This window comes from Colius striatus, chromosome 23 (genome assembly GCF_028858725.1).
Source record: "Colius striatus isolate bColStr4 chromosome 23, bColStr4.1.hap1, whole genome shotgun sequence".
NCBI classification, from domain to species: Eukaryota; Metazoa; Chordata; class Aves; order Coliiformes; family Coliidae; genus Colius; species Colius striatus.
Window position 1 is genome coordinate 4,151,718 of NC_084781.1, and position 26,072 is coordinate 4,177,789.

Sequence of the window (26,072 nt, forward strand, 5' to 3'; positions counted from 1 at the left end):
CTGAAACTTTTTGAAGGAATGATGAAAGAACTCTGGCCTTGTTTTAAATCAAACCCTGAATGCAGCCGAGGCCACCCTGGGAGCACAATGTTTAATTTCCATTCGACATCTGCCTTATATTTGCCATTGCAGTCCACTGTCTGTGTGGAAGGAGCACTTATCTCTGATAAAAGTTTGGTATCTCTTTTGTCAGAGGTTGTCATTTCTGTGCTCTCAATCTGGACTGTCATTTTGTAAAATCTTTTGTCACTGGAGCTGAATGGAAAACCTGGAATGCATGAGAGATTAAAGAAATGGGGAAGAGGATTCAAACGTGTAGAGCAATTCTGGTCGCTTGACTCTGAGACAGATGGTGCCTAATCCTGATTTTCCTTACTCCAGCGTAAATACTGAGCTGTCCCACTGAAACCACCGCTGAATACTGATGCAGCGTCAGAATCAGGCCTGCCTCATTTCTTTGCTTGTTGAGACTCTGGGCTTATCTTGCTGTGCTTTATGCATGCAAAGCTCTCGTTTTCCCCTTCTGATTGTAGATGCCCACCGAGTGACTCTGTGCTAATTTACACACGGGTGTAAATCAAGAGTTTCAGTCATTACTCGGGACACAGGCTTGTAGAAGGACTATCAATCTGACCTTCCAGACTCTAGGAATAAATATTTGAATAACTTGATGTGCTTTCTTTAGGTAGGTCTGGGGAGGGAAATACCATCCCCTCCAAAGAACTGGGGTGGAATTTGGTGTGTCTGGACATTCCACGCTGTCAGTGGGAATGTGGTTAGTGATGGTGGCTGAGATGTTAGGTCTACCTGGGAGGAAGAAGAAGTTTATTCAGAGCAAAGGCAGGAACATTTGTCCCTACACCCCACAAATGTATTTTGTTGCAAAAAGGATGCTTCAGGGGGTCTGACTGAAAAACTGTTACAGCCTTGGGATTAAGGGAGAACTCTTCCAGGGGAGGAGGGAAAACTTTGCTCTGTGTTTAATTTTTTAGATTAATTTTACCTTCTTATTTATCAAGTCAACTTGTGTTCATGTTGCTTTTAATATTAGAAAATATAAAGGCTTTTTTCCCCCCAGATCCATTCTGTAATCTGAGATTGAAGTTCTCTGTGTACAGTGTCAACCCAGGCACCTATTTAACTTTTTCCCTGTGGGATTTTAGTGAAGCACAATCCTTATGGTCTTGCTCTACATAGGAATAAATTTCTCCTTTTATTTTTGCTTTTTCATTGTAGGAGTAACAGTGGGAATTGCTCATAAACACGAAAGGGTAAGGGTCATCTGAATTCTTCTGAAGGTAAGAGTCAAGGCCAGAAGTCTCCATCAAAGACCTACACAAGACCCAAGACGTCTCCATGAAAGACCTACCCAAGACCCAAGAAGAGGACCTCACCTGCTGCCTTTTCTCCAGAGACTCCATCCTGCATTGAGGTTCAGGCAAGTATTGCTTCTCCCTGGTTGGAGCTTCCCTGGTGAGTCCTTAGGAGTGCTTGGTTCTCACAGGTAGAAATGTTGTCAGTGAAGTTTTGTAATGGATGAGAGGGCAGGTTCATGTACCCCAGGGTGTTCTTTTACACTGCTGCTGACCTGTGTGGCATCACACACTTATGACTATGGTAGGTTTGTATAGTCCAAAACATAGCAAGAGCCATCCCTGGTGAGCCACCTCAAGAAAAGCTGAACCATTGGATTATTAAGCTTTTACTAATACCAAATCCTTGTCCAGTTACTACTTGAGATGCACATAGATAGAGCAGTGTCACTTTAAATCACTGGTTAGGTAACTCACTGCATTTACTGGCCTCTTGAGTTTTACCAACCACCACAAGCAAGCCTTTGCAATGCATTTTGTGTCCAGGTAGGCTTTGCGTGTCATGGGCAGCATTTTCCCCAGGGGTTATCATTGGTTTCCATATGCTTGTTTATAGAGTTAGGTATTATTCTATATGAGCAAAGTGATTTCAGCTTGACAGGTAGAAAATAGGATGGTTACAGACCTGTTAAAGTAGAAGCATCTGAAGTAAGACATGGAAGGACATGTTATCTTCCACTGGGAAAAGCCTGCTTGGAGGGAGTCATTTAGCCATGGGAAGCTGGGAGAGAAGTGTGGAGTGGAAGGCTGGCCAGGCAATTATTCTACTAATGGGTAAGATTATGTTGGTTTTCAGCAAATCACTGCAAATCTATGCTTAACTATGTCTGTGGAGAAGATTCTGAATACAGAGAGTGTGGGGGACAGACTTACCTGATGAAAACTGCCACAGTGCTTGACAGCTTGGAGCTTCAGCTGCAGGATGTGAGGCACATTGAAGTCCTTGTGTAAAAATGTCAGGGACTCTGTCCTGCTTGGTCTTTTCTTCTCTGAGGTTGAGACAGTTTTGTGCTGGCAAATGTCGTTCTTCCTTATTCAAAACATGTGACATAGTTTAACAAAAACAGAACTTTGAAAGCCATTAGTGTGTTAGCACAACAGAAGACTTTCATGTGACAATGTTGGCAAGAAAGAGAAAAGAATTTTCTTAATAATTGTTGCTTTCTTTCTAACTCAGGGCATTTGCTGTATTTTGATGGTGTGTTAGAAGTGCTCAAGTCTTAGTTCAGGTTTCAGAACATCATTTCAGCTTTACAGGCTGTCACTTTACCACAAGGTGAATTTGGTAGGCGTTTTTTTTTGCCATGCATCTTCAGTTTTCACTTACACACTTTAAATCTACTCAGTTGCTTTCTCCATCTTGTGTGTGGAATTGCTGATTTTATTTATGTGAATGTCAAGCAGGGCAGTCAATGTGCAAATGCTGTGTAAGTGCTGAAAATAGTGGACATCATTTTGTTCCTTTACAATGACTTTGACTATGATGAAGGACTTAGCCTGGGTGTGAGTTCATTTTAAAAAGGGCAATACACAGATTGTGTTTTCACCTGCCACTTGTTCCTTTGGTTTGTCAATGTTTTTTTGCCTGTGGTTTGAGAAGGGACTGCAGTTGAATGGAAGGCCCTTGTCACCTTTTCAGTCCTGGTCTATTTTTTTCAGCTGCTGCAGAATGTGCAGTAAGTTCTGTAGGATTCAATGGCCTGTTCAAACTTTTATCAAAGCCAAAAATCATGCTCTGCACTGTTAATAGTGTCTTGTTCAATGTCATCCTGTATTACCTGGCAAAGTGATACAGGAATGAGATTAAGAGACTACATAATCTGCTCTGTAGAGAGAAGGTGTAGTCACCTGAGGGGACACTGAACACAGGCTTGATTTGGCCCCAAGTGCTTAAGGAATATGCCAAAGTCAGGTTTAAATGCTGAGGCTGCAGTAAACCAGTTGCAAACCATAGTCTTCCTTCAGAATTTACTTCAGACTTTGTTTCTGGTCATATCTCCCTCCATTCTGCTGTTGATACCTACTTTGATATCCACCTCTGGTTCATATTCCTGCCTGTGCATAGAAAATCCTTCCAGTCTTTGCCAAGTCATCACCTTCTCAACATGCAAATCCCTTCTAAAACCTCTCTTCTTCAGTATTGACCACATGAAATGATTTATTCTTCTAATATATCCACATATTTGTCAAGGCTGTAGATAGATTAGCCAGACAGCAGGCGCATATCTGAATAAATTGTGTGATATTTTCACTGTAACCACGGTTCTTTTCCCCTTATTTATTTGACTTTCTCATTGTGCTTGTTTTGTTGTGAAATAAGCTGATAAACTGTGTGAGTTTAGGACATAGTGTCGAGCTATTTCATTTGTTCTTGTTACACATTTTGAATTCTGTATAAACAGTTAGGTAAGTGGTAAAAAACAATTAATTGAAGTATGAGCTGCAGCTCGGAAAAATGCCCAGTTGGCATTAAGATTCAGCAGTGTGAAGTGGGCAATGGAAATCAGACAGTGGTGATGATTGCCAGGGGAGGATTATGTGTTGCTGAGAGCAACAGGGTGGATGAGGGACTGGATAAAGCCTCAGGTGACTTGGTTTCATCTCAGACCTGGCTCTGCATTGAGCCTAAGGTTGGACTAGAGACCTCCTGAGGTCCTTTCCAACCTGAATTATCCTGTGATTTGGTGGGTGTAGGTGGCCTGGTGCTGGGAAATTATGACCACCCAAACCCATTAACACAGGCCAGTGGAAAGAGCAGATTTCCAAAATGTGGCCTGTTAAAGAAGCAGAGGGTTTTACCTGTGGGCACTGAACTTGTATGTAGTGACACCTTTTCTACTGGCATCTCGTTATTGCTGTGCATGATGGGAGGCAAACCCATTAGAACCAGCCTCACCACTGGTAAGAGGCAGTGATTTGGAATAATACCAGCTGCCAGGGCATTCTGATGTTGGATCTGGGAGGAGAAAAACTCCAGCTGCACCAACTGAGGTGAGGTTAAATTGTTGACCTGCTGTTTGTTAGGCTCCTGGTAGATGTAGTAGGTGGGCAACCAGCTGATACTATAGTGGCCTCTGTTGTGGGAAGCTGCCTGGGGCAGGTCTGGGTGTGGGTATCATAGGTTGAGGCCAAGCCAAGAAGAGGTCAGAACCTTGGGTGGAGTAATGTAGCTGATGAATTTCATTTCTTTTTTCTCTTTGGACAGTATTCTCACATCTAAAGGTCCCAAAGGTTAGAGCTCTTTTTCTTTTTGATGCCTTCTTGCAGAGGAAGGCAGAAAGAGTTCAGTTTTGATAAAGTGTTAAAAACACTGGGAAAAGCTCAAGTATTTAGGTGTCATTTCACCTGAGTCAAGGTGGTTACATAGCTTTGTATGCTTTCCAGGATGGGCTTAACTCTTGTAGGTAAAGTGGGTAGAATGCTATAAAAGGGGAAATGGAATGGGGAGACAGGGAATTGGAGAAATGCCAGCGTTAGCTCAAAGGCATTAATTAATCCAGCATATAGTTTAGTTCAGTAGTTAATAAAATCACATTGTGAGTGTTCAGCAATTAAATATGTACGGAAAGGTAACATGTTACAGAGCATCTGCCCTCTTCCTTGAGTGCTGATGAATGGGTGTTCTTTAATATTTACATTCCACATATCAACCTGATAGTTTCAGGCATTAAGACAATATTTTGTTTCCGAGGACACAAATCCCTGTTTTGGAAGCCTCCTTCTGGAAGGTGACAGAGCGATCTAAACCTGGGTAAATACCTTTTGGACCATGTACTTACTTGTTTAGAAAGCTGCATTCAGCTTGAGTGGATCAGAGAAGGGGCTCAGTGACAAACCTTCATTGTTCTGAGGTTTAAAAGAAACTTGCTGTGGCTAAAGATGACAGTGCTGGCTTCCCAGGATGCATGTTGTCATTTCAGTGCAGTGTGCTGCATCCACCAAGCTGTGATTAATTGCAATTTGAAGTAGATATCAAATGCTAATCTTTCCCTTCATATACAGTTCATATGGGGGCTGGCTACTCACACAATTAGTCCATAATCCTCCAGATACTTCTGCACACGTGTGATTGCTCATGCGAAGGGTCCAGTTGAAGTCATTGAAACTATGTGTGAGCAGAGTTCCGTAAACACGTGTTTGTGTAACCCACTGGTATGTGTCTGATGTGTGTCCCGTTTTACTGGCAGCTTAATAAGTGCTGCTGACCTGTGTCTTGCCCTTTCACGCACTTAAGCAGGCACACAGAAATACTAGTTTGTCTGGCCTGTTGATCAGCCAGCCTCCCCAGGGACCAGATTTTCTGCCTCATGAACTGGATCTGGCCCCTGAACTCACCAGCTGGCTATTCTGCTCAGTGGGTATCTGTAACGCAGACGGGTTAGTTCAGATGCTCAAAGCAGGACCAGCCTGGCTGATGCAGAGGCTAATTACACCAGGTTAATATGGCACTGTATTTTTTAGGTCCTGAGCTGATCTGTCTCCCTGGAGCAGTGCAGAGATGTATAGGCATAATAGGTCTTTCAGAGTTAGCTCAGATATGTGACACACTGCTGCTACTGGAGACATGCTTCAAGTCCCTCAACTTTAGGTCAAGCTATAATTACTCATGTGTTCTGGCCAACACTGTAGCCATCACAATTAGTGGAAGCTCAACAGAGATACCTCAGGCCAGTCCCTACTGTTCAGTGAAGGGTATAGTCAGTTACTCGGTGTGTAATGTGTGTCCCTTGAGGGCCCAAATCTCAGAGGAACTGGGTCTGTCTTGGCTCTGAGACTTGGCCTCCACAGTTCAGGCTGTAAAGAATTGTTGGTTTAGCTTTGGAGGTCCTGGGTACAGTCCCAGGATAGCTTGGACAAGGTAACTATGACAAACTAGCAAGCAAAAAAAGCCCTGGCCTGCACATTGGCAGATAAAAGCTTAGGAACTATTAAAATCATTTTACTTCTGTGACATTACAGGCTGACTGTAAGAAGGTGACTTTAGATGTCTTCAGGAACTAATCCCCCATAAAGATGGGCATTGATTATGATGCTAACTGGTTTTATTACAAGAGAAAAAGAAATGGTAAACTTGATTCTCATCTCTCATTCCTTCTGTCTCTTACTCTAACATCATTTCAGTTCGTTGGGATTCATCCTTACAAGCTTTAAAACAAGGGTGTTAGAGTGATTGCAAGGGAATATATGATATAATGGGAATATATGATATGATCACAGTGACATGCAACTCCCCCCAAAGGTTGCAGGGAATGTGGAAGGAAAGAATTAAAAAGAGATGGGCTAGTTTGCCTGAGTAGGTTGCAAATCTCTGCTCTTTCAATAAGCAGAAGTTGTATAAATCCATTCTTCATTGTGCTGTTACCGAATCCTTCAGTTAAAATGAGGTGCAGATTCTGCTCCTCAGTTTACATGGCTACGCTTGCCACGCGAGCTGTTGAACAAAACACAAGATGCTCAAGTTCTGAAATGACTGTAAGTTATGAATCTGTTGTTCATGTCTTCTGGATGGATTTCAGTGAAGTCCAAAGCTTGGTTTGTTGTTTGGGAACTGATTTTGGCTTTAGTGAAAGATTGACTGACACTGGCAAGAAGCGCAAACCAAAAGCAAAGAACAGCAAATTTATGTCAAGATCTCTGTGTTAAATTGTGGTGTTTCCATAGTTTGTGGCAAAAACTCAGCAGCATTACACTGTAAGAGTGTAAGACTGGATCCTCACCCATGGCTGAAATCATGGCTGAACACACTGACAGTCTGGTTTACAGCGTGATTGAGGGGAGCAAGTCTACTTTCCATATGTGTCACTCCTGACAGTAGGACTGTTCTGAATAAAATAACATGAGATTTAACATCTTTTATATCAGTCAAATCTTGGTCAAATCCAGGCAGTCTGTACTAAAAAAATTATCTCCCTCTTAAGAGTCTTAGTGGGTTTAACTTCATGGAAGCTGATTCAGCAGCCAGCAAGCTGGTAGGAGTCTTCCAGTCAGCTCCAATGGATTTTGGGTCAAACTCTTCCTAATATGTGGATTATCCTATATCTATTTATTTACAACGGGGCTTTTACTCCTCTGAAGCTGCTGGTTGATATCAGCCTCCAAATGCTACAGTAGACAAAACTGACTTCCCCAGGATAATCTCACTATTTTAAACCACGTTGGACTCTTTGGAGTACTTCTTGTTAAACCGATGCTTCATCCCTGTTATTCAGAGAGCCTATTTCAGCTCTGCCAGGAGAGTCATTGTCAGGCCAACAGCATTCATTTCCTACTGAGTTCTCCTCAAGAGCTGAGCCACATTTCAGTTCAGTCCTCAAGACAGGAGGAGATACAGGAATACCTCAGCCTGTTCCCTGAGTTAGTCTGGTCCAGACAGATGGTGGTTAATTCACTTAGCACTTAACTGAAATTATGAAGGACTTTCTTATTCTTTTATTTAGTTTACAGAATGATTTCAGTGCAGATAATCCTCTGAGCTCAGGGATGGTGCTGATTTGAGCAAAAGCCCTTGAGTACCACAAATGTCCCTCCTTCCCCTTTATGGTTTCTTCTAATGCTCTTCTGGTCCCCTTTGGCTCAGTAGCTTCCATAATCTTCAGAATTAACAATTAGCCTCATTGATTTATTTCCCTATTTCAGTGATGCTGGAAACAGAGCAGCCTGTGTTAAAGTCACAGAAGGAGAAGGAACCCAAAAGCAGATTTTGCTCTTCATCAGCTTACATATCTCATCTTTTTTTCTGATAAGCTGGTTAACTATAACCATGACAGAAGATATGGATACAACACAATATTTGTTATATAATTCATATCCTCATTACAGTCCTTGGTAAAAAAAATGAAGGTTTTGATGAAAGACCCTAACTAATCAATAATTATGCTATTTTGCAATCATTGTATGTATTTAAATAGGAGGAAAACGTGCTTATTATTCCTTGTCCATGATGTCAGCCTTGGTCCAGGACCTTTGCTGCTATTGCCAAGGCTTGAAATTGAAGCAGCTCAGATCTGGGTGTGGTAGCACTGCAGTGCCTTTTCTCTGTGACTATAGGCAAATCCCTGAAAGCAGCATTTTGAGAAAGAGATTTAGGAACCTACTCTGTTCCTAAAAATCAGCTCAGAAGATAGTATTAATTTGGGGCAAGTAATTCCCATTGCTTTCAAAGCTTTTTACCGTTTCTTGATACTGAGTTCAGTAAATGACCAGCCAGTCTTGCTTGGCATCTTCTGCATATATAGTAAGAGCAATAATAAACCCCAGATCTTTGTGGAAGGAGTCACAGGGACTGTGTGGTAATTTTACAGGTCATACTCATTGCCTGCACTGGATTTTGTTCAGGTAGGGCTGAAAGGCTAAAACCTTCACTGTCACCAGATCCTGCGTCTCTGCTCAGTCCTCCTGCTCACAGGTATACAGCCTTCTTTGTCTTTCCCTTATTTGCTGTTGTAGCTGCTGCTTCTGGGTATTCATTGTGCAGCAGAGTTACTTTTTTGTTCTACATGATCTGATGTCAAGGAGGCACCAGCCTGGACTTGAAAATGGCATTGCTGTTCTACTGGAGAAATCTGAATGCCCAAATTCCATCTCTTTTCCATGCTTTTTAAAATCTGGCTTGGAATTCCTCCTGCTCAGCTGTTCTCCATCCACAGTGTACCGAGCTGGCCTCAGGTTCCCCATGTGCGTAGGCTCAACATTCTCATGGACACTGGCTCAAAATGGCACAACAAACTGCTGCTGGACCCTGTGACCACTGCAGAGCATTCCAGAGGGTCACTTTGGCTTTGTTCCAAGAGCAAAATTATCAGTGGAGATTTTAAGGGCCAAAGGGCACGAAAATTGCCCAGCCCAAGGAGTCTGGGGGAAGGAAAAGACCCATATACCACTGGCACTGCTCACTTCCCATTTTGCTGGTCAAGGTTCAGGTACCTTCAGCTGCAGAAGGTGGAAGGCGCTGAGAACAGATGTCCTGCTTCAAAGGCAGAGAGAGAGAGAGGTTATTCATTCTAATGTGCATCTGAGTTGTCTCTATTTGCACATATTAAGTAGCTGTATTTGCTGTGGTTGTTATTTTAGGTCGGTACTGTCTTTATATGTACAGGAGTAATTTGTCTATAAATGGAAGGCACAGCAGTGTCTGTGGGAATGAGCAGAGCCCAGTTCCAGCCGGCTGCACACAGTCTAACCATTTGTAGCCCCGACTCCTGCCACATGAAGGGCTCTTACCAGCACTCCTGTGTGTCTCACCCTTATTACATAGTGTATTAGTGATGGTGGAATTGGGCCCACAATATTATGTCACAAAATAGAAAACACACGACCCTACACCAGCTGTAATAGCATAATAGGATAAGTGCGAGGGAGAAACAGCAGGATATAATAGGTACTCAGCTGCTTCAGAGATGAGGCCTCTATATTTACCTAGATAGAAGAAAGCTGGAAAACTAGGGCACCATAAGAACAGAGTGACAGTGTAAGTGCTCCAGGAGGTGGCTGTGGGTGAACTGAGAATGCAGCACTATGGGGTGTTATATAATAAATAATAACAATAACATCTGTGTTTAGTCCTGTTCATCCTGAAATACTTCACCCAGCTGCTTTACAGAGCTCAAGGTAGTGTTGGGGCCTCCTTGGTATTAGCTTTCCTAATTCCTTCTCTCCTCCTGCTCAGTAAAAGCCTCTGTGTGGTGTTTTGTGCTTCATTATATCTGGAGTGTAGGGAAGCATTCATCTGTCCTTCTCTACCTGAAGGTCCTGGATTTTCAGTTGCCCGTGGGATAGAGAAATGTGTGTGAATGGCCAAGGCCAGCCACGCTGTGTGATATTTGAGAGTGGAACTGATGGGGAAGTGGGAAATGAAATGAGGGAAATCTCCACACTTCCAGCCTTGTGTTCTCTGCAGCAGAACTCCATCACACACATGCTGTCTCCCACAGGAGGTTTTTTGCTGCAGAAGTCTGGGTTTCTGTACTGCAATGGTAGCAGACCTCTGGTTGAACAGCAGACTCTTTCAGGCCACGACATGACTTTCTGGCACTCATTAATGTATTTAAGGTGTGTTTTCTGTGCCAGTCTTTGATGTATACTTATCTTTGCGGCTTATCTAAGCAACCAGTTTTACTTTTAACTTATTTGCTGACTTGGGTTAAGATCCTCCTGCTTAAGTGATGAGTCATTTTTACTCCCATAAAAATTTGCATTTTCCTCCACAGAGGCACTTAGGAACAGGTTAAATGAACCATTGAGATGATTGAAAGAGAGATGCCAGGGAAAGTGGTAATGTGTGCTGTGATGCTAGTTTGTTACTCTTTGATGCAGATTACTTCCATTCAGGTCCTTTCTTAGATGTGGATTGCTGAGCAGTGCCTCCCTCTGCACTGCCTCCCTTTCCTATATTTCTTGGTTTGAATTGGTTAGGATTCATTTGTGTGTTTTGGATTGTGGTTTTCCCTCCAGTGCTGTGCCATCTAACAATAAAATTCACATTAGAGTTCTGGGAGTTGCCAGGGTGGACTGAGCTGCTGAACAAACTGGAGCAAGTGATTTTAGAAGGAAAATGTAGTTCAAAAAAATAACCCTGAAGTATGAAACATTTGAAATCATTGTGCTGAATCACAGGTGCTCAGACAAGTTACTAAGTGAGGAGCTGAGCTTGCTTCCCTAGGGGAAATAATGAGTCTGAATCCAAAGTAAGTTGGAGACATTTGTTTCTTAGTGGTATCCTTGAGGACAATGGTTAGGGTATCACCTGCTAAATCAGAAGGAGAAGTTGAAGTGAGCCATTTTGTGTAATGATGATGCAAATCCCTCTGCATGCCAAGTCTGCTGTGGAGAAAGAGGACCTGTTGAAATATTAGCTAACATGAGCTTGATACTTTCTTAAGTTGTAGTTAACTTTGAATGGATGATTCTTTAATAATTGGATTAAACCATGTAATAAATCTCCCGTAGATGTAGGTCTTTGCTTGGCCTATATTGCTGTGATATCAGGGTGTGTGCTATTCTGCTGATGTACTCTCCTCATGGCATCCTAAAAGCGGGATGTAGTGGTGATGTCCTGTCTTAGAAAAGGGAAACTGAGGCCCAGAGGGGGCCGAGTGACCCGACCCAAAGTTAAACAGAGCACGGTGGCATTCTAGGGGCTTGAAAGAGGACCCTTCCTCCTGGTGCAGTCATTTCTGCTTGCAACATCTGTTTTGTGGCTGGTTATTGATGGATGAGTCGGGTAGGCTTGTCTTTCTTGTGTGAGCGTACGCATACAAGTGCACAGACAGCATTTAAGAAGCTGGAATATACTTTAATGGTGAGGGGGTGGTTTGGAAGTGGGGTTTGTTATTAAACAGCCTCTTTGCGTGGGCAATATGTGAGTGTTTCTAAAAATCCAGTGTCTCCTTGCTCTCCTCCTGTTTTAGAGCTCTAAAAAAAGATGGGTATCAGACATCCATATTCAAACCTGCCTGCTGCATGTGTCGGGCTTGGAAAGACATTTCACGGCAGCTGTGGGAACCTCGGGCTGCCAGTGCTGCCGTGTCACATGGCAGGCTTCAATCAGATTGTGGTCTGCGGAGCCCATTTTAACTGCATTTGCACCGATTTGCTCCATACAGAAGACACTGAGTTATTTAGCATTATTGATTCCTCTTGACTTATTGGGTGCATTAGTTGCCGTTGACCCTGGCATCTTGCTGGAACAGACTGTCGCGTCATGTGATACTGTCTGGCTTTGTCCTTGTTCCGAGTCAATTCCTGTTTTACTCAGCAGATGTCTTTTGTTCCTGACAAAGATTGCTCATCCGATTGTTTCGGGGGTTAGTGGCCGTGCCCTGTCCAGCCTGGGCTTCCAGCTCTCAGCCCTGCCTGGGCCAGACGTACCCTTCGCCACCCCCAGTCCCTGCTGCGGCTGCTGTGGACACCAGAAGGAGCTTGCTTTGCTTTTGCTTTGTTTTTTCTCCTTCTCCCCAGGGGTCTGGCTGGATTATTTCTGAGGCTGGCTTCTTTCTTCCGTGACAGTAAGCCAGTGAAAATAGATTTCATTTTTCGGTAGGGTTTTTTGGCAAGCACCACCTTGCCTAAATCAGCATCCAACCCCTCTGGGTTTTCATTTACATCAGTGGAGAATCTGGCCCATAATATCTAAAAGGGTGTCTTTTTTTTCATTTGCTGCCTGGTAATCTCACCTGCTAGAAGGGATGGGGAAAAAGTTATGGACTGAGGCAGTCTATGGGACTTGGGTGCCCAATCCACTTCACTCATGCCAGCATCTGCTAAATTAGGCATTCTGGCTCTTCAAATCAAACCCGATAAACCACTGTAAGCAAAGTGAGAGCTCTCTCTGTCAATATGACTGCAGTTCTCCGGGTGCCTTTAGGGCATTGGAGTCCCTTGTGAGTAGGTATGATGTTTGAAAAAGCAGGGATCTAGCTACTGCACAATGTCCTGACATGTCTGAGTTGGGATCAAGGGCATGGAGTCAGGTGATGGATAGCAGAGAGGGGGTGAGAACTTATTTCAGCCAATCCACCACCTAGAGAATGGTTCATGCGACTGCAGCCAGGGGCAGGAAAAGCTGATAAACTCTTCGTAGTCTACGAATGGCTTCAGAGTTCAAGGTTCTTCCTTGAATTCTAAGATTTATCTTCATCTCTAACAGCATATTTTAAGTCTTTCAGTGCTTGTGTGGTACGTGAAGTCTGGGCCAATCCAGGGACTGGATTCTCTCCCACTTGGGGTGGGACTGGTAAAGTTTCAGCTCAGTTATTTCTGTGTGCTGGCTTGCCTTTTCTCTCCCAAAAAAAATGAAGGAAAAGATCAATAGGTCTGATTTCTGCATCAGCTTACTGCAGCCAGGCTCTGTTTGTCAGCATTGTACCACTTCCTTCCAACTTTATGTGTGGAACCTGAATCAAGTTCATAAAAGCTGCTCAGAGGCTCATTATTTTCCATCATTATTACTTTTTCTTTCATTATTTGTCTGAGTTTTTTAAAGTTTAGCGTGGTTTAACTTAAAACCACACTTTTCCTACTAAACCCACAATAAATTACTATGTTATCACCTTACTTCACTGACTGCAGCTTTATTCACATGGCACAGGGATTCTTGGAAAGGACTTGTTTGGGTTTTTTCCTTACTATTTTTCTGCCACCAGTGGGAATTGGAAGGGGAAAGGGCAAAATGGAATGAATAAAAATATCTGTGAAGGGAAAACCGAGTCTGGTGGTAAAAACCCACCTTTTTGGTCAGTCCTGTATGTGATCCCCCTCTTCTGGTAGTCTCTGGAATTGGCCAGGGAGGGAAGTGTTGCAGCGTAGCACAGACAATAGGATTTTGGCAAAGCTGGTCGCAGGGGTATCATTGTCCTTATCCTTGTGAAAGACCTTTTTGGAGTTATATAGCAGGATGTGATTTGTCTGTGTATCGAAGCCACCTCACCCATTTACTGGTGTTAATTCAAGGGAGCTGGAGAACTGACAATGGGGGAGACTGGTTCTCCCCTGGCTGGCACTTGCCATCGTCGTTTGTGCCTGTGAGAAGTCGAGGTGCCAAATGCTACTGGTCTGATCTGATAGTGCCTTTAAATGATGTTTGCCTAGATAACAATCCTGCTGGATAGAAGGCAGTTTAGAGCCAATCCTAGAGCATCTTCAGGAAGGGTAGTGTGAGGGGTGAGTAGACAACAGGTAAAAACAGTCACATCAGGTGCCTTATCTGTCTGCCATGGATGGTCTTGCTAGCTAAGAGCAAATCCATTGCAGTATGTGGAGGTGAGAAAATGAAATGAGAGATCAGGTTTGAAACTTTTAGGCTGGAAGTATTACAATACATTTCTGGATGTAGGTACCAAGATTTTGTTTGGCTCAAAGCAGAGGTAAGCAACCAACTTTATATCCATATCCAAGCTTCATCCTCCAAAAACTGAACCTAATCACAAAGGTCACTCAGCTACAAACATGTCCCTGACTAATTGTCTAACATCTGCCATCTTGCTCCATCGTTTTCCTCTTCATTTTTGCAGCAGTAATCACATTGGAGTTCATAACCTCTACCCAGACATTTTAAAGGAGGCAGGAAAATATTCTGGGGAAGGGATTGAATTACAAGCTGAGTTTAATTTGAAAGAGAACTCAAACTGAATAGAAATCACATAATGTGTCTACCCCCCCAGCTTAAGGAAGTGGCATTCCCTTACTGTTACCTATCCTTTCTGGGGAGAGTGGTGAGACAGTCTTCTCTCTTCTCTTGTCCCTCCTGGGCTCAATTTACTATAATTCCTGGTTGCACATGGTAAAAGAGATTGAACGTGGATATTGAACCCACTGTTGCATATAAAATGAGCTGGAGAAACTTCCTGGAGCCCGTATTCTCACCCTGAAATGGAACTCTACCATGGAAGAAGGTTTCTGCTGGCTTTCTGTGTGTCACATATGAAAGTGTCAGACAGAAGTTAGTTTTACAATGGTGTCAGGCGAGGGAGGCATGTTTTCCTGACTGGAATAGGAGAGTATTTCTGAGAGACATGGATGCCAAAACATCTAGAATCTTGAAAAGTAACTTTGTCCCACACATCTAAGAAAAGGATCCTTTTGGCCTCGGGTAGGAGGAATTGGCTATGAGCTAAAGATGGGTAAATGATTCGGACTTAGAGATGTCTTGGTTTTGCTGGTGGTGTCGTTTGTGTATTTTGAGTTTCTGTTTCTCCTTCCCCCTTTCCTCTTGCTGCATCTTGCAATCTAAACATTGAAATTTGTGTAGTATAATGGGGCCCTCATGTCAAACAGTGCCTCTGGGAAGTGCCATAATGCTGGCAACATTCGTGTGACCCTTAATGTTGAACCTGCTGGTCTTATATCAGGTGCCCTCTTACCTTCAGGGGAGACACTGCTGGAAAGGGATGAGTCAAAAACTGCAGAGGAGCTGCAGGAGATGCCTGATGAAAACCCTGGGCTCTGCCATAATGGATCCATCTCCCTTTCTGCTAGAAAGTTTCCGAGGAGTAATAAATTCACTCTTAAGTCTGCACTGAATGCAAAATTGATCAGACTGCAGGAGCCACAGGGAATCAATTTGGTGCGTGCGTGTGCCGGCGCGTGCGCGCTCGGCGGCGCAGTCTGTGTGTGCTCTGCATATACATTTGCTGCCTTTCCCTGCTGCCTCCTGCACTGGCCTGCAGATGCCAGAGAAAATTGATTTTTCTTCTTCTTCTTCTTTTTTTTTATGAAATAAAAAGGTGAAGCGTGGCATTAGGCAATTCTGGGCCATCTGTCTTGTCAGGGCTCTTGTTGGAGGGGAGGCACATAGGATGGTTGTTTGGAATTAGTCATTAATAAAGAGCCATGTAAATTGCAGCCAAAGATGTTGCTCTTCTGTGTGAGAGAGGCATTTTCTTTTGTTATTTCCTATAAAACCCGTCAGCAAGCACAGGTTCTCCTTCCCTTAAAGTTAAGTCAGCACAGGCAGCACATCCAGTTGAGAGACGTCTTTTGAACTTACCCCCCACAATAATCTACTGAAACAAAGCAACAGATGCTGAGTCATGACCCAGCACTCTGGTACCACTCTCTTCACCCAAAGAAGCTGGAGATGGCTGGCTTTCCTTTCCTTGGGATGCAGGAGAGGATAAGGAGGGTGTCTGAAAATGCAGAGGCAGAGCTAAGGTAGTTTTGGTAACCTCTGCAGCATTTGTGTGTTTTTCAGCACTGGTCTGTCTTTGAACACAGGTTGTTGGTTGAGGGGGTTTTTTTTCCCCCTTGTCTTTTTAATTTTAAACTGAGTCATTGCATTTTGCTTTTCTTCTCTTTTTATATTTTGCTGCTTTCTCAGCCTCATCCTCAAGCCATGGCAGAGGGCATTTCAGAATCATGTTGTGTGTCTGAACTGCTGTAAGTTCAAAGAAAAACAGAGTACATTATACTCTTCTATTCACTAACAGTTGTTATACCTAGAAGAAATCACACCGTTTTTGGAAGAGATTTGACTTCCAGCTTGTAAACTGTGCAGTTTGGCTTTCTTAGAGGCGAGCTGCATCTTCTTTTTACTACTCCAGTGTTGGATCACACTGAAGAGCCTCCGTTTCGAGATCATGTCAGGGATTACAAAAGCCCCAGAACCCTCTTTCTTGTCCCCGAAGAATCAATCAACCTAAACTAATACTTTAATGACTCCTTTTCCTACCAAGGAAACAAATTCAGGCAAACACACATGCATGAACAAAAAAAATAACATATTTTTGGGGGGGGGGGGGGGGGTGTAAGAAAAAAAGAAGCTAGAGGGGCTGAGGAGGACCTCGTCTGGTCAATGAAAGAAAGAGACGGATGTCTGGTGCCATGGCAATGGAACAGGGATTACTTTGCACTGGAAAATAGGTTCCTTTTTTTTTCCCCCTCTCTCTCTCTCTCTTTTTTTTATTCCAGTGTTTTTTTTCTCAGGCAGCTAAGAGTTGTCACTGAGTCTGAGAGGCCCATTTAGAGGAAAACGAGCCTCTGAGTAGAATTGAATGCTTGCTTTCAGCGGCTGCTGCTTGAACAGTCTGCTTTGCTTTTCGGGCAAGTCAGGATGCAAACACCCATATTTGTTTAGAGCACTTTCACAATCCCAGTGTGTGTGCATATGTGTGTGTACATATCTCTATAAAATAAGAGTGACTGGATACAGACTGGGGCTAGCAGGAACATACATTGGTAACAAAACTGCAAACGTTGGACTGCAAGAAATATCTGACGTGGCCAGATATATCGTGTGTGGTTCTGTGACAGTTTATCACTTTACTGATGGAGATACTGTGTCTGATTTGGGGACTGTTTAGCATTTTATTGCCATGAGGCTAGATTTGGACTGGGATTAATTGATTCCATTTATGCAGGTCAAGACATTTTCTGACAAAAGGGTTGGGGGGGTTTTGTGTGTGTGGAAAATGCTGGTTTCTGGAACCTTTCTGCCAGAAGCAGTTTGGTTCTGTGCTGCTTCCTCCCTACCCCTCAATCCTAAATGTTTTTCTGGAAACAAGTCACAAAGTTTCAAACTGAAGGAAAAATATTTTGGTCAAGACAATGTTGTTTTGAGATTTCATCTTGTTACTGTAAGCACTTTAGAAAGCAGCCAATGGAAACATACTGAGGTGACGCTGTTTTCGAGAGGGTTGGTGGGTTCTTTAACTGCATTTTGAGTTTCTGAACTTCTTAAGAGATTTTAGCCTTTTTTTGCTACCCCTTGAGGTGAAGGCAAATGTGTACCAGCCAAGAAATTAAAGATGTTCTGTGATCAGACTCATTTCTTTCGTAGTGGTTCTACCCATCTACCAAGTAGACTATTTACAGCAGATGATATGAAATGAAAGCCCTTTATGTGGCTTTTCTGTGCTGGCTGAGGGGTTCCCAGGTGATACCTGACGTCCCCTTAGTGGCTCTTGCCTCTCTCCTCTGCTGAATTTCCCTCTGTTTACCATCACAAGAGGACAAGAGTGTTCCTTCCCATCACACATGGCAGATAGAATCCAGAAGTTAATGCCACTTCAATGTGTGACCCTGATTCTTCGCTGCTTTGGGCTTTCCCTAGCCACAGACCTTGAAAGAACTGAGATGCTTTCTACTATTTTAGGGACCAGGCAGTGTATTAACTCTGCAGTCTGACCTGCTGGGTCGTTTAGATACACATTTCACTGCCATCAACAGTGGCACAAGTTGCAAAACATTTGCTTCCTGCTGAGGTTCGGAGACGTTGAGCTTTTTACCATAGTAAAATTGCCTGAACTTGGGAGCCAAAATATGGGTTTAGGCTGTGTTAATCTTAGTCTATACATACTATGGCTTGTTGCATAGCAGACCCACATTAAAGCCTTTAAAATCCCACTGTAGTATTCTGTACTCTTCTTCCTCTCTGAGCTAAGATGTTCTAAGCCACGCTGTTGTAACTGGTACGTGTGTATCAGTCTCTCCTGTCTGGAATGAGAAACAGCTCCTTTCTTTGATCTTGCCTCGTTTGCTAAAAAGTAACAAAAAATAATCCCCTTTTTTATGTTGGGGGTAGGTGGTGAAATGTGCCAGGGTTTAAAAAAGTGACCCTCCTTTTCAGTGATTAGCAACTGTGAAACAGAAAATCTCTGTCCAGGTAAAAAATTTGAGTTGTCATAGCAACAGCAGGATGGCTATTTATTTTTGGATTTCCATTTTCACTGATTTATTTAACACATTGACAATCCATTTATAATGAAGAGGAATTCAAGAATTTGTTTCTGACTAGGTTTATACTAAACCAAGGTTGGGTCACTTCATAGAAAATGAAGATGGAAGAGGTAAATAAAAAGGAAACCTTGCAGCTTTCAGAGACTTTTCTTGTAGACAAATACAGGTGCTGAGTGAAGCACAGGAGGGTGAAAACATGACTGGCTTGTTTATTTTATGTCTTTTAGAAGCACCTGAATGTTAGAAAAGGGCACAAAGATGTAAGTCCAGTGCAGCTGTGAGGCACAGAGCTAGGGATGCTCCCCTCCAGCTGCCTTTGCTGCCAAGAAGAAGTCATCAGAGTCATCACAAGTGTCTCCTACAGCTTCATCCCTTTGCAGAAGTCAGGGAGTGCTCTGAACGAACCCTTTTACAGTGTTTATGTGCAAGTGAACACCTGGTCCTGGGCTTGGAAGGAACCTCAGAGCAGCCTGGAGTTTGGGGAGCCCAGACATGCTCTGTGATTCAGTATGGGCTGGGTCCAAAGATAGTGAAGATGGCTTTGTCTCATTTTTGGGGTGTTTGTGTTAAAATGGGGTGTGTTTTATTTTCAGGAGTGTTGATCCTTTGCAAATCCAGATGAGGTCAGTAGCCCTTTGGATAGGGGATGTGTCTGAAAGGTTTTGTGTCTGCTGGCTTAAGCCTGGATACAGGCAGCTTGGAATCTAAGCAACCAGGCACCCACAAAATTAGTGACACCTGGGAATTTTTGCAGCTTATGGCAGTGTTAATCAAAGCACCTTAACAGCAGTGAAATGTAACAAAAAGCCCAGGAAATTCATACCACCTATCAATTCCTGTATGTCTTCTTCCCTGGAAGCTTTGTTTCAGTGCACACCTTTGAATGCCATCAAATTTAACTGCCCCACGAGTCAGATGAAGCTTCAGTGTTTGGTGACTTTTGAGAGCATCAGAAAATTGGGAAGTTTGAGGCAGATTTTGCAGAAGCAAGTGGTGAAATCAGAGTGGAATAACACAGCAAAAGCAAGCCCAGCAGATTTCTGCCTGCAGAATGTGCCTGAGAGTATATAGATGAAGCACCTTTCTGCATGGCTTTGCTCACAGCCCGTCTTTCTGCAATTGCTCTGCAGATTGGTTCCTCTCTGGGATTTGTTTCCTGTGATGGATTTGGGTGACTAAGATTGATGGCTTTAGAAGAGCTAGTATTGATGACACATTTGTAAGGCTCAATAAAAATGGTGAGCCTGGCAGATACTGGGGAAGCCTTCCATCCTTTTCTTGCATTATGGCTATTTGCATCGTGAATCTGGAGTGCTTTCAAGGCAAGTGTGTCAGGAGGGGCCAGCAGCTGACCAGAGTAAGTGTTACACTTTCAATCCAAACCTGATCATTTGTGAAAGCCTGGGCTTACTTTTGGGACAGTTGCCTTCAGGAAAAGGTGAGCTCTGACCTGTGTGTCACATAAAATCAAGTGTTATTGCTGGATATGACACAGAGTTTAGGACACAGAGAGGAGAGTACTGTCCATCAGTCACTGGTGCTTTCCTTGTTCATCCTGGAGGAGGATTCAGCTTGCAAATTGTCTTTGGGGCTGAAGGGGGAAGGGTGGGAAAACCCAAGAAATCAACTTCCAGACATAAATACAATATGGACAAGTCATAAACATTATTAAAGCAAGTCTATCCCTGCAGGGCAGGTTTTCCTTCATAATGCTTTCCTGATTACGCTTCCGCAGAGCTGGGGAAGTGAATAGTGGACTGATTATCCATGGCCCATGATCTACATCAGTGTAAAACTGTTTCCATTGTATGTGAGAAGAGAACTTTGCATATTTACTGGAAGGGAATAGCTTCTTATTCTGTCTTCAGATTCACAGTAGGCCCGATCCAAAACACAGCTATGTCAATGGGATTCTTTGTTTGGGCTCTTCTTATGTCCCACATTACCATTGCAAAACCTGCTCTGTTTGTCATTTTGAATATACATGCCATAAATGGACCTGGTATGACATGGTGTATGATCAAACACTTTGGGAAATAGGTAGATCAATGGATGGGCAACTAGGAACTATCTCTGCAGAGGCTGAATAGAAGGGGAAAAAAAACCCAAACAAAATAAGACTGATTCTGTGACATATTAACAGAACTGTCTCTAATTGGGTGTGGGGTTTTTGTTTCTTAAAAACCCCAAACCCTTGAGAGAAATCCAAGTCCTTTTACAGAATTACTTTCTTGGAGCCAGCCTCCAATTGTCTAGCTCATCTGAAGTGCTGCTGACTTGGTTACAGATTTCATATAAAGTATGGCACTTGCTGCAAGAGTCCAAACCTGATCTTTAGTCAACAGGCAGAAAGCAGCAGACTTTGTATAAAGGTTTGTCTTGGCAAGTGTATCACCTAAAAGGCCACTTATACTCAATACAGGCAGAACAGCAGAGACTTTTTGAACACATGCACAAGGTGTATTAGTTTCATTATCCAACGATGACAGGATTTTTCTGAACATCTTAATTAACATTCATTTACTAAGTATGAAACCGCTTCTTCTGTTAAATGAGATCGATGCCCGGGTTGTACGTTTGTCATGGGAAGGGAGCTTCAATAAAACAAATAGTAGTCATTAATAAGTAGTCAGCATAAAGCACTTGGTTGTGAGTTTATACAAACTATGCAGAAGGCTCTTAGGTTTGCTGTAGAAGGACACTGCTGGAAGAGTCCAGAGCGCCGAGAGCTCCGCCTCAGGCTGTTGGATTGGTTGACACTGAAAGGTTGAGGGGTTTACCTTTAACTCTACTGTTGGGTGCTGGTGTGTGAACAGAACATGACTGGGGAAATCTAGTAAACGTTCCTTGAATTTGCCACAGAGTCCTGTTTGGTTATGTACTTACAGTGCTGTTTCTGATGGCCTGGGGGTGTTACTCTGCTAGCCACTGGGCATGTCATGCTGTGATGTTTTTCCTGCTTATTGGTAGAGCTGCCTTTCCTACTTTTATCTGACAGCATTCTCTTGGTGCATCTTTCCTGCACTACATCTCCTCTTTCTGCATCCTATCTCATCTGCTGAAGAATTAAGTAGGTCTTGTAGAGGCAGCAATTCTGACCCCTGCTAGTTCGCCCCAGCTCTGTCCTGGCAAGTCCCCTCCACTGACAATGAGAGACATAGATCAGCCTTTCTTCCCAGCCAGTCCTTGGCTTCTTTGGTAGGACCACTAAGATAAATGCTTACTGTGATAATGGTGCTGACATTTACTCACCAGGAATTGGAGTGAGACCATCATTTCATGTCATATAGGTCTCCAGTAACAATCAAATGCTAATGAGTGCCAGGCCATTAGAGGCCTGGCGTGCACTCCAGCTAGTGTCCTCAACCCGGTGTCCTTACCCATTATCCATTGTATCTTCTAGGTATTGCTACAGTTTGCCCCGTCAGCAAAGACGTTGCACAACCAGCTAGTGACCACCCAGGCCTATTCTGTTTAGGCTGGGTGCCATCTTTTCTGGGCAAGTGTACAGATCATGCCTTGAACTGTGCCAGACATGCTGTTTGTGGTTCGTTTTCTGCTTGTCAGCCTGACTGAACAAAAAAGGCGCTATATGTGTGTGTGTGTGTGTGAGTGTGTGTGTGTGTGTGTGTAGCAGTAGTGTTCACGTTACATACAATCTGACACCCTGTAGATGGTCCGTGGGGATTATAACGAGGCACCCACTGCTCTACAGCATGTTTTGGCAGCTGGGAGGAGGGCTGGCAAATCCCATGCCTGTCTTTCTTTTGCAAGTCTTTGAGTTTCTTTTTTGGCACATACATGCAACGAAGCACAAGATGCAAATACTGCCAAAGCTTCTTGTAGAATAGATGACATTTATATTGTTATGTAGTTTACTGATCTAAACATACCATTGCCTTGCCTTGATAGCCCAGGGCAAGTGCTAATCAGCTTGTTTCGTGGGCACCATGCCATCTGAAAGGGTGAACACAAATAGAGACAGTATGTGCATCATCTAGGAGTGTTGCAAGAACACGATTCCCAGCTGAGAGTAACCAAATGTGTCTGTCTCGTGAGCTTGCATGTTGGCATGGAAAGAGATAAGTGACAGCATTAAATAGAATGTATTTGGAATAAATCAAGGTTATATTCCTTAGCTGCTTCAAGCTAGTTTTCATTATATAGGTCACATCGTCAACTGATGTAAGTTGGCGTAGCTGCATTGGAAGCGGTGGAGTTCACCAGTTTTGATCTGAGCATCTGGCCCTGTGTGACTGTTCTCCATGAGAAGCCTTCCTTCTCATTTTTCCCTCTAGGGCATCATCAAATGCTGTTTAGTCTAAAAGGTAACATGTAAAATGAGGAGTTCGGGTTCCTGTATTGTCTTTGCAGCTTTGTCACTAACACTTGACGCTGAACAATTTGCCCTCACAGTATCTATGTCTCTTGCTTCACCTAATGTATGTAACACCACTTTAATTAGTACCTTAGTACTAAGGAATCTAATCGAGGTTTGCAGGCATGGTGGAATAGATCATGTGACTGGATGGATGGGTATGGCTCTCCGTGTGCATGTAAAACAAGGGGAGAAGGTTGTGTTTTGTGCAGAGCAGTAACAGTGGGTGTTGAGAGCTTGTGGGTCAGGATCAAAGCAGGGAGACTGTCAAAGAAGGTATTGTGGGGGCATCTCCTGTAAACCACCTGTCTGAGAGGAAAAGATGAATGAAACCTTCTTTAAATAACTGGGAAAAAAAAAGTGTCATAGCTGCAAGAAGGGATATTCTGATTGGATATAGGGGGTGGGAAAATCCCAAACCTGGCAGCGTGGTGCAGCACTGCAGCAGGTGCCCAGCTAGGCTGTGGGATCTTTAGAGCTCAGTTCAGTTTTGAGGTTAGCCATGTTTTGAGGAAAAGGATGGCTTAGATGGCTTCCAGCATGCTTTTACAACCTTTACAGTACCTTTTTCCTACAAATCTCTGTGGCTCTCGTGAGTTTATTCTGGGTTAGTGGACAGGCAATGTGGAGCTTCTCCATCCTTGTCCTCACTTTCTGTAACATCAGAAGTACCCTCAATGCCATCTTCTGCCTTCATGTGGTAGTTTTATATACCATCCCTTTCCTCTTTTCAGTGCTTTTCTTTGCACTTATTTCCTGTTTGCTTGCTTGTTTTTTCCTAAGAATGGATTTTTCTGGCCATGTTTTGAGGAAAACACAGTCTATGAGTATTACATATAAACAATTCCAGTTCAAAACCACCAAAGATGCACTGAAAGTGGATACTTGCATGAAATGGATGTACAAGTAGAACTCTAATAGCTGACTTGAATTAGTTTTGGCAATCTGGCCCTTATCCCAGACTTTTTGAAAGATAATCATCGTTCAAAGAGAGGTTTTCATTCACTATAGCATACACTTTATATTTCACTGTGTAATGTAACCTTCCATACACTCAAGGAAAACAATTTACAGAGCTAATTGCTGAACTCTGCAGATATAATGCTTTAAATGGGTTATGTTAGATAAGAGTTTATGTTAAAAAAGAAGAAACATTCTAAGGGAAAATTATTGCTTAGGGAACATTGATTTGCATGAATTAATGTTTTCACTTCAGTTGATAGTTAAAAATGGATGCTTAAGCTAAGCCACGTTTTTAATGTAACTTAAATGCTTCATTAGCTATGAACTTAGGGTACGAGCTGAAGTCCATTGTTTGTTTGTTTAAGTCTTCAAACTTTAATTGGCATTGGATCACTGTGCCAAAGATTTTTTTGGTGTTTGTTTTTAATTGAAAAAAAACAACCCTCCATGGACTCAGAGATGGGAGGATGCTTTGAAGTTCTCATTGTTACTCACTTTAGACAACGCTCTCCATCCTTCTGTCTCAGTAAAGTGAGGGATGGTGTTAATGATCCTACCTGACACAGTTATTGTAGAAGTCAACTGATGAACACTTGTATACCACGGTTTTTGTACAAAGGTGGTGTGTTACTTGTGCTGCAGGAGCAGCCATCTGTCACACACACGCGTCTCCCAGATTTAAGGACTGTGATGAACATTTTGGGCTTGGGAAGTTAAGCAACTTTTGCAGAACTAAAATCATTTGTTTGTTTGTTTGTTGCTGATTTTATTCCTTGTTTTGAATACTTTAATTCAGAATATAGCCCAGATCTGTAACTGCTGTCAGCTGTTGTGGCTTTATTGGCCCTACAGTTTGGGGTTATAGCACAAAGTGTCGGTGTAATGTGTTCAGCACTATTTAGAAGGTGTTAGTAATGAACTAGACATAATGTTTGAGTTTAACTGAAATTTGTTTTCTCCCATGTAGCTGAGTGTTGGTGACAGATTGGGAGAGAAGAAATAAACCCACAGCACTGTGCTTTAAAGCAACCCCATGGAAAAAAAAAACAGGGTATGTATATTTGTTTTCCATAGTTCTCTCTAAATGGTTTGTAATTTCTGTGTCACCTTGTTTGAGTTTAAAGGAAGGTTGCAGATTCATGGACACCTAAAGAAGAAGAAATGAGGGGTGATACTACCCCGAGTCTGGTCTTAGCCAATGAAAGCAGAAATGGGAATGTGGGGCTATCAAGAGCCAGAGGAGCATCAAGAGGGAGGATCGGGGCTCTCAAGTTTGGAGTCCAGCTCTCCTGGTAGTCAGCAGAGCCCTGAGTTGAGGTCTCACAAGCTTCCACATTAGGAAGCCCTGCTTCTCTGCATGTAAGGTGTATACCTAAAGGTCAACAAGTACCTTGAGCGACCCACCTTCTACAAATCTGACTCTGCTTATTTTGGTAGACAAACACTGCGAAGAAGGCGCAGCCCGCTCCGACCTCAGGCGTTGCTTCAGTGAGAGGCTCTGGCTCTTGAGTAACTTGTACTGACAGGCATGTCCACTGCTATCAGCTGGGCTCTCACATGCATACCCATGTACTGAAACACCTGAATTGTCTAGCAGAGACTCACTCTCAGTTTAGGCATATGTCAAACTGTCAGCATGGGGACAGAGCTGGGCTCTCCAGCAATGACTCCATGAAATGTGGAGATCACATCTGATTCCACTGTTGAGTGTGAATTTCCTTCTCTTTCAGGATCTACCAATACCACTGAAGTCCCTTCTGTAAACCATGCAACCAGCTGTTGTCCCAGTTCATGATTTCTCTGTCCCAACAGCAAACAGCCTAAGGAGGAGCTGTTTATAGGTGAGATCTTCAGTATGTAGTCATCTGAAGTGCTTAGCTTTTTGCGCCTTTCTGTTAGAAGAGCTTTAACAATTCTGAATTGAGCAGATAATTAAGAGCTCAGAAGCTTTATAACCCCTTGCTGTATTTTTACAGAATGTGTACAAAGGTACTGTAAGGCTGCAGTGTATTACACAAGTCCATTGCTTCTGCATGCTTATCTTTTTTTCCCCCCCTTTTCTTCCTCTCTTTCTATTCTGTGAAGTTTCATTCTTTGAATTACCTCCTGCTACCTCTTGTGATTTGTTGCAGCTAAAATTGATCTCACCTGTGAATTTAACACAGGTAAAACTTTAAAGGCATTGCTGT

The 26,072-nt window shown here is 43.0% G+C and overlaps 1 long non-coding RNA gene across 1 annotated transcript in view; it reads left to right on the plus strand.

Moving 5' to 3' along the window:
- Positions 1-24,848: 24,848 nt before the first annotated feature.
- LOC133627627 (uncharacterized) overlaps positions 24,849-26,072 on the plus strand; it is a 49,436-nt gene continuing 48,212 nt past the window's right edge. Inside the window, exons 1-2 of the long non-coding RNA XR_009820321.1 lie at positions 24,849-24,934; positions 25,614-25,724. This is a non-coding gene — a long non-coding RNA (uncharacterized LOC133627627). The remainder of the gene's footprint in view (positions 24,935-25,613; positions 25,725-26,072) is intronic.